The sequence below is a fragment of the Sminthopsis crassicaudata genome, chromosome 3 (assembly GCF_048593235.1).
Source record: "Sminthopsis crassicaudata isolate SCR6 chromosome 3, ASM4859323v1, whole genome shotgun sequence".
NCBI lineage: Eukaryota > Metazoa > Chordata > Mammalia > Dasyuromorphia > Dasyuridae > Sminthopsis > Sminthopsis crassicaudata.
Window position 1 is genome coordinate 624,994,528 of NC_133619.1, and position 13,082 is coordinate 625,007,609.

General features: G+C 39.0%; 1 protein-coding gene across 1 annotated transcript in view; it reads left to right on the forward strand.

The window, feature by feature from the left end:
* DNAJC11 (DnaJ heat shock protein family (Hsp40) member C11) overlaps window positions 1–13,082 on the forward strand; it is a 70,337-nt gene that overhangs the window by 35,000 nt on the left and 22,255 nt on the right. The window lies entirely within an intron of this gene.

Genomic DNA, 13,082 nt, shown 5'->3' on the forward strand with positions numbered 1-13,082 from the left:
ATTCATCATTATTTGTTCCTGTCATCTTAGCCAATCTGACAGGTGTGTAATGATACCTCAGAGTTGTCTTAATTTGCATTTCTCTGATCAGTAGTGATTTGGAACACTCTTTCATGTGAGTGGAAATAGTTTCAATTTCATCATCTGAGAATTGTCTGTTCATATCCCTTGACCATTTATCAATTGGAGAATGGTTTGGTTTCCTATAAATCAGGGTCAGTTCTCTATATATTTTGGAAATGAGACCTTTGTCAGAACCTTTCCTTTTAAAAATATTTTCCCAATTTGTTACTTCCCTTCTAATCTTATTTGCATTAGTATTGTTTGTACAGAAACTTTTTAGTTTGATCAAAATCTTCTATTTTGTGATCAACAATGATCTCTAATTCTGTTCTGGTCATAAATTCCTTCCTCCTCCACAGGTCTGAGAGGTAGACTATTCTCTGTTCCTCTAATCTATTTATGATCTCATTCTTTATGCCTAAATCATGGACCCATTTTGATCTTATCTTGGTATATGGTGTTAAGTGTGGGTCCATATCTAATTTCTGCCATACTAATTTCCAGTTTTCCCAACAGTTTCTTCCGAATAATGAATTTTTGTCCCTAATGTTGGTATCTTTGGGTTTGTCAAAGATTAGATTGCTATAGATGTACCCGCAAAGAAGCATTTTTGAGCCACTCAGAGGAAAGGAAGGGCCAACCTTTGCCTCTTATAAACACCAAGGGTCGATCCTGTACTGAAACTTGGGGGTTCCCCACTATCCAATCTTTTCCCTGACCTCCACCAGCCACATTGCCATGTGACCCTCCAAATACTCTGTGGTACCAGAAGCCCTTTGATGTAGAATGAGCAGAGTCTTGGCTCCCAAGGGAGTGTGGCCACTTAGAATTGGAGGGGATGGGGGTCAGGGGCAGAATAAACCCCAAGGTTCTTGAATTTCTTTTTTTTTTTCTTTTATTCTGAATTTAAATATAAAAAAGAGCATTTCCATACACAGGAAAACACAAAAAGAGGTTTTGTTTTTTGTTTTTAAACCATGTCTCTATTTCTTACTACTTGCTTTTTTAAAGAAATAAGTAAATTCTGCTTGCTGTGCTTCCTTCTAAACTGTATTTGCTTCTCTTCAGTTCTGTCCATTTAAAAATATATATTTCAATGATCTTTTTTTTTTTTTTTTTTTTTTTTTAGGCATCTATTGGAATGGCAACTATTGTAACTCTTTTCCCTGTTTCCCCAATCCCCTCTGCTAAAATAGCTGAGAGAAAGAAAGGAAGGGAGGGATGTGGGAGGAAGGAAAGAAGCCTTGTGACAAATAATCCTAGTCCAGCAGAACGGACCCACACAGCGGCCTCCTCCCAAAGTGTCGATCTACTTTGCATCAGTCAGGTGGTGGCCAGGCCTCTGTCGTGGATCACGTGGTTGGTCCTTGCTTTGATAGGAATTCTTTAATCCTTGAGTTGTTTGTGTTTACAGTGTAAACAGTGTTTACAGTAAATTGATAAATTTGATAAGATAAATTGATCTTCTGGTTCTTCCTACTTCATTTCTTGTAGATTGGCAACTGCCCTTTGAATTATTTTCATTTGTGTGCCACAGTTAATTTCAGGTGTTCCCATTTGTCCAATAAGCCCCTAGTATACTGCCTTAAATTTTAATTATTTTCTTGTTTCTTAAGTTTGATATATTTCTATACCAAGCTATCTGTATGTTTGTGTTCCACCCTCTTTCGTCCATTTCTGGTAAAAATGAATTCATCTGATTCTCAACCCCTTCCTCCTTATTCCTATTTCCCATGTTCTCCGGCTTGAGAACCGGCCAACAAAACATCCCGGTCCAAGCCCCACTAGATCTTTGTTTGGGCTTTGAGTGCTTCTGAGTGAATGTAAATAAAAATTGCTTCTGTTCTGACCAGAAACCCCAAAGGTCTCCCCCCCATTGATTTTTTTTGGGGGGACTAGGTTAAAAAAAGCCATTCCATATTTCTTTCTTACCTAACCTTAATCACTGTAAAGGTCTTTTTGTCTTAGTAAGAACCTAATAAATCACTGAATGGATAGTTTCCTCAAACTGAAACCTGAAAAAGACCTTAGTTTAAAAAGGCCCAGTTCTCCCACTACATCCAGGCCATCTCCAGTCATTCTGATCTCTAGCTTGCCATTGGTCCCAGATGGCTATGGAGGAAAAAGGCTGGTGACCTTGCACAGCACTTCCTTCCTCAGATCCAATTTATTTGCAGGTCATGGCATCCCCTCTCAGATGTTGTGATCATCTTCAAGAATGAAGGATAAATAATAGCAGTTCCCATGCACCCAAATACAAGTATCAAGTTTCCCCCTCTCTACTTGCTGCACTAATATAGCTCATTTTGTTCTTTCTCTTCCCCCTCTTAAAATGCTCAGAACAGAACCAACCCCTTCCCACTCTCCACAAACACCCCAACTATACTAGTACACTTAGCTACTCACTTCCTTACTATCCTTTGAGGACATTAAAGTTCTGCAAGGATACTTGTTCATTTCAATCCATTCTCAGCCCCTTGCAGTTGCACGCGCTTTTTCCAAATATTCATGTTTGTATTTCAGAGGACTTACTCAGCGCCGGTCTTTTCAACAGAAATGCTCAAAAGTTGTATGTTCCATTAAAGTGCAATTTTTCCTTCTAAGATTTTCCTCCATTTGTAGGAAAAGTTATTCTTGGTTGTAAGCTTGTCTCCTTTGCCTTTTAGAATATTGCATTCCAAGATCCCATTCTTAATTGAAGCAACTATGTCTTGTGTGAGCTAGACTATGGGCTCCTTCATTTTTTAACTGCTTTTTTGTGGATTTATGCAACATTTTTTCTTTGATGTGGGAGCTTTGTATTTTGCCTGTGATATTCCTGGAACTTTTCCTTTTGGGGTGCTTTTCAAGAGGTCACCATTGTATTCCTTCTGGTTTTAATAACTCTGGACTATATTCATTTATAATTTCTCAAATCAGAGCATCCAGGCTTTAAAAAAAAAAAAAAATCATGGTTTTCAAGACCAAAATTAGAATCAGAATCAGTAAACAAATTTATTAGGCACCAACTCTGTGCCAGTCACTTTGCTGAGTGTTGGGAAAACAAAAACAGTCATTTTGGTCCCTTCCAGTGCTTCTGAAATTATCTCTCTTTGACCTGTTTTCCAGCCAGTTTTTAATATCAAATAGCTTGCATTTTCTTTTATTTTTTCAGTTTTGGTTTTAAGATGTTTTGTCTTAAGGAATCAGTGATTTATTTTGAGTCTATTTTAGTTTGCCTGTTACTTGGATAAGATTTACCACTTTCTTTTCTAAGCAGCTTATTCTCCTAATTCTTTTCTCAAAAGCTTTTATTTCATTTTTTAATCTCTTGCTTTATTTTTTCTAGGTGTTCATGTAGTCCTTATGGGAAATCTGTCTTTTCCTTGGAGTTTCTCTTTGCAGTTGTTAAGGAATTAGATTCACAATACATTTTGATTCTTGCTGGTGTTTTCTCTGATTTACTCCTCTCTCCAACTTTGGTTCCTGAATTGGGGCTTTGTGCCAGGCCAGTGTCTGCTCCCAATTGTGTTTCTGAGTGTGAAGTATTACCCTGGTTCCCATGAGCTCTTGTGGATGTTTGTCTCTCCTTCTGAAGTCTCACATAGAGTGGCAGAAACCTCAGCACCATTAAGGATCCGAGTGTTGCCGGGGTTTCCCAAGGTTGGGGCTTTCTGACCGCCCAGGACTTTCTCAGGAAGAATTTTTTGCTCTTGCTACCTCTGGACACAGTCCTGTCCCATCTGTGGTCACTCTGTTACTCACTTTTCTTGAGACAAGAACCTCCTTTGCTATTACACGTGGGTAATTTTCTGGCTGATTTTTTTGTGCAGTTCTGGAGTTCTGGATGCCAATTATTGTGATTTCTCATTGGATTCTGTAATTATCATTTGGTTTGGCATGAACTTAAGGGTCCTGTTAGACTGGAGGGGTGAAATGGGCAATCTTCCTTCCATTGAGGAAGCAATCTTGGCAGGAAGTCCCAAATTTCACTTCTGAATTCCATTTTTAAAAAGATTCCCAATCATTGGGACAGCTGGGCTTTAGGAGCACAAGCTTCAAAGTTTTTTAATTTGCCATCAACCAGAGCCCATTCCCTTCATTCATCCAAGTCACTAGTGTGAAGCATAAATTATTTAAACACAATGAATACTACCAAGCTCAGGATTCTATTTTTTAAACACCAAATTTGATTTTAGTATTTTCCTTGCTGTTTTGGAGAGAATATATGAAGTTTCCTTTCCAACCCAATGATGAGCAATTCCTAGTGTTTTGGGGTGCCAGTAATACTGAAAGCTAATTCAACTTACCCAATCCAGTATCCAACTGTAGTCAGTAAGAGAGGCACTAGAAATAGCCAGCCAAGGCCTTGTCACAGCTTCCAGGACTGCATGGCAGGTAGCCCATATTATTATATTGAGGAGAACTTCACTGCCAGAGGCAGCTAGTGGCACAATGGATAGAGCACTAGGCCTGGACTCAGGAGAACCTGGGTTTAAATCTGACTTCAGACACTTAATAACTATGTGGCCCTGGGCAAATCACTTAACAACCTCTCTTTGCCTCAGTTTCCTCAACTATAAAATGGAGATAATAATAGCATTTACTTCACGGGATTGTTGTAAGGTCAAGTGAGATAATAGTTACAAAAAGCACTCAGAATGATGGATGGCACATGGTAGGTACTATATAAATACTTATTCTCATATTTACTTCCCTTCCTCCATTCCATCCCTCCCTTTGGCTTTGGAATCTCACTAAAGACTTTCACAATCACCTCCCCCTTCCCCTGCCTCCCCCCATGCTTCATGGTGTCTTTCTCCTAATTCTAGTTTACTTACTCTTTTAGAGTGCTAAACCCCTTTTAGGATTTAGTCTGCTAGTGAGTGGCGTATTCCTACCTCATGATGTATTTCCTTTCTCCTAATTAATTGTGAGCTCCACTAGGGAACTTTTCTTTTTCATTGTTGTTTGTTAAAACCCCTTTCCTTGCTAACTATATGCTCTCCCAAATCTATTTCTATTTACCATTCCTGGTGCTTATTTTGTCTATAACCTCTTCTCATAAATAAATCTTACCTTGTGGCAAAGTGGGGAAAGGTTTCCATGATCAGCGTTGATTCTGCAATATAAGCTTCTAGAAGGAAACAAGTGTGTCTTATCTAAAATTCGATCAGGTTCTTGATTAATGTTTATTGATTTGAACTAGAAGGAAAGTTTTCAGCCACATATGAAGGAAACAAAACAAAATGGTGCCCTTGATGATGGCCAACATGGAAATCTGTTCTTTTGATCATATAATTTCTAGAAAACTGATTTTGCTTTAGACCTTAAGGCTCTATCTATATAAGTAGTGGGAGTTCTCTTATTAGTTTATGTATAGCATTTCCTAGCATGTTTGTGACAGCAACACCTTGCCTTATAGTCTTTAGCTAGCTTCACTAGTCAGTGTTCAATTTAGACCCAAGTTTATCTTTTGATCAGGTAGAAGAAGGAGAATTTTAGCATGTGAGGGAAATTGATGGAGTCTTTAAGGGTTGATTGGAGACACCTGGTTCAGTCATAGAGGCCCCCCCCCCACCCGATTTAGTAATTTGGGGCTTTGCCACTAGATTCATGCTGGTGGTTTCCCCATGCTATATCCAGGGTCAGTGCATCTGCAGGTTTGATGCTCTCTATTCAAAATGTGCTTATTGGAGAGAGAAAAAGAAAGAAAAAGAGAAGAGAGAAGGAGGGAGAGAGGAAGAGAAGAGCTAGTAAGAGGCCTGCTTACTGACTGTAGGATTTTTGCCATATAGTCTGGAGCTTTGCTTCTTCAGTTGGAGCAATGAAAGGGAGAGAGCTGCATTGTAATCCTGAGCCTCTGTGTCCTGTGATAAAATTAGCCATCTGGGTGTTTACAGCAATTGCTTATTGGAATTCTATGGAAATGTGTCTCCAGGCCATGTTCCTGTGGAATGAGGGAGCACAGCTGTGATCATTTCATACAAGAACGCAAGTTATTTTAAAATTTCCAACATTTTACTACTTCCATAAAGTGCCTCCAAATAAATAAAACATTTTCTAACCAGAAATGTTGAGTGATAACCAGATGTCGGCTATGAGGCACTTTTTTAATCTGGATGTTTTATTCGGTTTTAGAGTTTTGTCTTGATTTTCAAGATGTGCTAAAGGGTTTGAAAAGTTTGGGGCTTATGGGGAAAGGAATTAACTTTATGTTAAGGGTGGGAGCCAGAGAGAAATAGGTCCTTAGCCTCTGCCCGCCATAGCGATTGTCATTGTGCAGTTGCCTAAACTCCTGCCTGTGCCTCACCCCAGGAAGGAAAGGAAACAGAAATATGGATACATGTGCTTTTGGAAGTTGAAGCTCTGCTGTGATAGTCTTTGCCTCCCTCTCTGATAAGGAGTCAGAAAACAAGCATTTATTAAGCACCTATACTGTGCCAAACATTGTACTAAGTGCTAGGGTACAAAAAAAGAAGTCCCTCAAAGAGCTTATAGTCTAATAGGGGAGACAATGTGAGAAGAAAAAAAAAAGAAAGAAAGAAAAGAAGAAGGGATCAGTGAAAACAGTCAACAGAAGGAAGGCCACTAGCATTACTGGGAATTGGCTGAGACTTGGGGGAAGCCAGAGAAGCTGAGAGGTAGAGATGAGAACCTGGCATGTGCCAGTGAAGGTGCCCAGTCAGAGATGTGTGTCTAGGAGTAAATGGTACAAAAAAGGCTGCAAAGGTAGGAAAGAGCAAGGTATAGAGGGTTTTTAAAGCCAAACAGAGAATGCTCTGTGTGATCCTGGAGGCAACAGGGAGCTGCTGGGATGAACTGAAGGGGACTGCAAGTGATGTGACTTGTGCAGTAAAGTCATTTTAGTGGAAGCTGAACTGGAGTGGAGAGAGTTCCCCTTGAGTCAAGGAGAATAACCTGCAGACTGATGTAATAGTCCAGGTATAAAGGGAATCCAGGCCTGTTCCAAGGTGGGGGCAGTCAGAGGAGACAAGGGGATATCTGTGAGAGATGTCACAGAGGTCGAAACCTCAGGATGCAGCAACAACTTGGCCATGAAGAATGAGAGTGAGAAGGCGATGATGGCACCTAAGTTGTGGCCTGGGAAGCTGATGGTGTCCTCCACAGCCACCCAAAAGTTTTTGGGGGGAAAATAAAGAACTCTTTTTTGTACATACTGAGTTTAAGTTGTGTGCAACGTTTCCCTTTGGAAATGTTCAGTAACGACTTAGCGATGTGACACTGGAGATAAGGAGAGAGGTTGGGGTTAGACAGATACATCTGAGAATCATCTGTGTAGAAGTAATAGTTGGATCCATGGTCAGTTAAATGAGCTCACCAATATATGGAGAAGAGAAGGCCCAGGACAAAGCCTTGGGGGGATGCCTACTGGTAATGGGTCCTAGAGATTCAGAAGTATTAGTCAGAGAGGTAGAAGGAGAATCAGAAACTCGAGAGAAAATTATTTGGGGAAGGGAGGTGGGAGGGGAGAAGAGATGCTAAAGTGTTCTGGGAAAGCTCAGGGCCCACAGACAAATGCCAGGTTGCTTTATTATTGAGTTCTGCCTGTATGCTTGGGCCCTCTTTGCTGGGACCCAAGGACAGGATTCCTTCGTGCTTGCAGATGGCTTCTTTTACCCCAGTAGGGACTCTTGGTGAGCAGAATTTTAACTTTTGTCTTTCACCTCTTCAGCATCTGCTTTAGTTTGAACCTACAGCTAATCCCACCCCCCTGCTAGTAACACCATCAGCAGATATTTATTTCAGTGACCATCATGCAAATCCTGTGCATTCAGCGCTGTAGCCATCACTGTGAGGTCAAGAAAAAGGGGCTGTTAGAGGAACGACTGCAAAAAAACTGCAACCAAGACAGTGAAAGTTTTTTCATAAAAATGACAAGGGAAGTCAGTGACGGTGACTGGAGGACTTTTCAGTTTAAAATGGATGTTCCTCCATGGGATGGAGTCCTTCATCTAGCATCCTAATGTAATGGCCATCTAGATGCTCACCGCCCTCCTAATTGTGACTGAGATGAGTTCTGTAAACATTCAGATGGATTTTGAAACACACACTATAGTTGGTATTGGGGACCATTAACCAAATGTTCTTGTTGAACAGCGCCTTTGGGCCCATGATTTAATCAATTCAGCTAAAAGTGCTTTTTAAAAAAAATTTTTTTCAGGTAAAAAAGAGCTTTGTTCTGCAACTACATTCATTCTAAGATCACTAACATCCAGGGGTCTTTTCTCTATGCTATTGAAGAAAGATGGAGGACCAAAGGAAAGTCTTTTTTCCCCCCCATACTGGATTGAGGCTTTCATAATGCAGCTGTGTGAAGCAGAATGTAATTACTTTAATCTTTAGACATCAGGTTTCTAAACATTGATCCATTGATTACTTCTGTTCTCTCTTTTTGTTTGGTCTTATGGGAATAAAACCCTAACTCTGGATTTTTTCCTAGAGGGAGCCTAGCTCAAGCTTTTACAGGGTAAAAACAAAGAGGAGATGAAATTGTCTTCTATTTCTTAGCTGGGGTTGAGGGAGAGAAAATTTACAGCCACATATGCAGTGTGATTCATTGAGATAGAATATAAAAGACTGTTGGGTCCAATTTGACTAGTATGCTATTCTTCTGGACCTCAGAATTCAGAAATAAGATCTATATTTAATTTGCATAATCTATCAGCATTTCTTGCTTTTTTGAGATTAAGATCATGCCACAAGGTTATTTTGCAACCTTTTCATTTCATATTGATTATTTTCACTCACTTCTTTTGTTAATACCCATAAATCTCAGCTCCCTAAGGACAATAGCCACTTTATAATTTCATAGAACATGTTCAGGCCCAAGGACAATCCCTGACTTTACTACTTGCCTTATATAGAATAGAATATTCAGTTTAGGGTTGTTATTTAATACTTGATTGTTCATCTCTATGGATATCTGGTATTTTATTTTGTTGACCTCATGATATGATGCCTTGTTTCTAGACTGTGACATTGATTTCCTGGGTTATTTAAATTTTTTTTCTGCTGCTTTCCAAATGTTACTGCATAAATTGTATTTACTCCTCTGCTGCTTTCTCCTTTTAAAATGGGTACATTTCTGATGTGGATTCTATGATTTCCATTATCTTTTTTTAAATCCAATTTCATTTGAAATGCTTATCAAAATAATATATCTAGGCACATGTTCCATATAAATGCTAAATAATCACAAAAAGTTTATGTGAGGATTTATAATTTTTTTTTTTTATTCAATCAGAAGGATCAGGGCATTTGTATAGGGCAGGATGGGAGTGAGGGAGTGATGGTTATTTTACTATTGTGGCTAATTGATACACCTCTCAGAGGGAGTTGGTTATGATGACTTCAGTCTGGTTCTGTGGGAATGATTCTGAGGTCATAAAACTGCCTTTGTGAGTTGGCTGACAAGATAATTTTGTAAAAGAAGAAAAGCTGTTTAAGCCCATATGCTTGGTAGTTCTCAAAGGCAGCAAGGGGCAATTTACCGTATGTAGAAATAGAAGTCTATTGGAATTGGAGAAACTACAAAGTTTTCATATAAGTGAGAAGGGAAAAGAATGTGGTTAATCAAATGTCTAGGAAATTGCTACTACAGAGAGCTAATTCTGAGGAAAATGAAAAGACAGGGATCTCCTTTATTCAAAAAATACACATACAAAAAAAGGTCTCAGAGTTAGCTTGCCCTTGAAGGGTTATTATTGAAGACTTTACAGGATCACCATGTCACTGTCACTGTACTATATTTAAAGAAATGGGCCTCTCAGCTCCCATGACCTGTCCTGTACCTTGGCTACACATGAGAGTTGAGAGGAAATCGTAACTAAAATTTCATAATCACTCATTATTCTGCTAATTCCATGAGTCAAACCTTGAAATTCCCTCTCTGATTGTAATCCTACTGTCTTATATCTCTGAAACCTTTGGTCTTCTACCACCTCTGCTATGGTCTTTCTCTCTTTAAAGTGTTGGTTCTGTAGTTAACAAGCTTCTCTCTTTAAAGTGTTGGTTCTGTAGTTAACAAGCCCAGGTATATCTTCCTCTGCCCTGGAATCCTTTCCCCACCTTGTCTTATCGGCATCCCAGCCTACCAGTCCTTAATCTTGAATCATTTTTGTCTCACCTACTTTCTCTGCCTTATTCTCAGGCTGCTGAATACATCCTGGTATTATGCAGCCAAGCCCATTGATATTATCTGTTTTACCTGGACCTTCCCTGCTACAGAGTAATCATTTTATTCTTCCTTGATTGCCTCTATTGAGGCTGTTCCCAGCCTTCACTGCTTTTGTTCTCTTTTAATTTTTTTTATTAAAGCTTTTTATTTACAAAACCTATGCACAGGTAATTTTTCAATATTGACCCTTGCAAAGCCTTCTGTTCCAGATTATCCCCTCCCCTAAAGAGCAGGTGGTCCAATACATGTTAAATATGTTAAACTATATGTTAAATCCAATATATGTATACATATTTATACACTTATCTTGCTGCACAAGAAAAATTGGATCAAGAAAGGAAAAAAACTGAGAAAGCAAAATGCAAGCAAGCAACAATAGAAAGAGTGAGAATGCTATGCTGTATCCCACACTCTATTCCCATGGTTCTCTCTCTGGGTGTAGATGGCTCTCTTCATCAGTGAACAATTGGAACTGGTTTGAATCCTCTAATTGTAGAAGAGAGCCACGTCCATCAGAATTGATCATTGTATAGCCTTGTTGCTGTGAATCTCCTTGTTCTGCTCATTTCATTCAGCATCAGTTCATGTCTCTCTAAGCCTCTCTGATCATCCTGTTGGTCATTAATTACAGAACAATAATATTCCATAACATCCATATACCTTAATTTATTCAGCCATTCTCCAGCTGATGGGCATCCACTCAGTTTCCAGTTTCTTGCCACTACAAAAAGGGCTGCCAAGTGTTTCTATTGGGATTATATCCCAAAGAGATCTTAAAAGAGGGAAAGGGACCTACATGTGCAAAAATGTTTGTGGCAGCCCTTTTCATAGCAAAAGCCACAACACTTTATTTTTAGAAAATGAAAGATTATATCTTACACAAATATAAGTAGGAAAAAAATTTGTGGCCAGATCCTGAATAGAAGAGATTAAAAGAAATTATCTCAATAAAATAAAATTAAAAGCTTTTATATAATCATAACTAACATTTGTGTAGCAACTCAAGATTTGTGGTTTGCTCATATTATCCCATTTGATTTCAAATGAATTCAAAGCAGCTATAACCAGAAGCAGAGATATTGGAGAAAATATTTTGATTAACTATATGATAAAAGTCGACATTCAAAGTTAAAAGAAATATAAATTGTCAATAACATGAAAATTTGTTTAAAATCACTAATAAATGGGAAAATAAATATTAATACAATCCAAGGATATCTACTTGACCCCCATCAAGTGAGCAAAGATAGTAAAAGATGACAAAATTATTTAATTGTGCTAATTCACTACTGCCTGAACTGTTAATTGAATCACCCATTCTGGAAAACAATTTGAAGTTATATAAGAAAAGTTATTAAATTGAACCAGGAACTCCATTAATGGCACTATATTTTTAAGGGGATATTGACAACAAGCAAAATGTACCTAATTTAGTAAAAAGTGAAGAAATTAGAGTAAAAAGAACAAAGATGTGTCTATATAATGTAAATAAAGTTAGCTCTTAGAAACAACAAAAATATAGTGGTTATTGTTATCTCTGTACTATCAGAGTTCAAGCCTGTGAACTTGGACTACATAAACCTGTAGCTTCTCAATGTCCTTCCCAAATTGTGGTGTCCGAACCAAACATAGAGTCCACTTGTGACCCCAAGAAGAAAGAGGCAATAGGCCTGTCACGTCTTCAGTCCGGGCCGTTGGACTCTCCTAACATAGCCTAAAATTATGTTAAATTTATTGGCCCAAAAGGGCAGAAGTTTTTCAAACGAACTGCTGTATAATTCCTCCCCATCTTGCTCTTGAGAAGTTGACTTTTTGAACCTAGGTATAGGTCTCTAAATTTTTCCTTATTTAATTATTTCTTTGCTGAAACCCATTGTTTAAGCTTGTTGCTCTTTTCTTGATTCCAGTCATCTCCAGTGTGTTTCCTGTCCCTCTCCACTTTGCAGCTTTAGTATCCATGCTATCTTTATTCATCTCTTTGATTAAAAAAAAAAAAAACAAGGGAACCAAAAAATAAATTTGAGCATCCCAGAGCCAAACATTAGTTCCTATGGTTCTATATTAGAGACCTTCCAAGATAAACAGATGGCAACATTCTCAATCTACTTAATTGTTCTCTTGTTTAACTCCTTTCTCCACTTTCAACATCTCCCAGATCCTCGCCCTTCGCTTCACTTGCCCAGCACCCCAGTGCAGCCTCACCTCTCTCTCCTGGACTATTGCAGTAGCCTATTGCATGGCCTTCCTGCCTCAGGTCTCTTCCCACCCCAGATCATCCTCCACTCAGCTGTCAAAGGGATCTTCTTAAAGAGCAGCCAAAGAAGACAGCGTGATCCGTTTTTAGCTGCATTGATAGGAACAGGATGGCTAGAATGAGGAAGCTTAGAGTCCTGCTGTCATCTGCCTGGCTGGCTCAGAACACGTGTGAGTCCCACTTTGCCAAGTGCATCCAGAGCAAAGAAACAGGCCCTCAAGAGCTCTCAGGAGCTGTCTAGTTCAACTGGTGGGACTTGTCAGTGACCACAATGATGAGAGGACTAGAGACTAACCTGTATGACAACCAGCTGAAGGAACTGGAGATGTGTAGCTGAGATACAAGATGTAGAAGGAACATGATGACTTTATTCAAGTGTCTGATGGCTCACAAATGGAAAATTTGTTCTGCTTGGCTCCTGAAAGCAGAGCTGGGGATAGTGGGTGGAAATTGCCAAGACAGATTTCAGCTTAATATAAGGAACCCTAACAGAGCTTCCTAAAACAGGAATAGGCTGCTTAGTAATGGGTTCTCTCTCACCGGACATCTTCCCGGGAATAACTTATCAGGATTTTATAGGAGTTA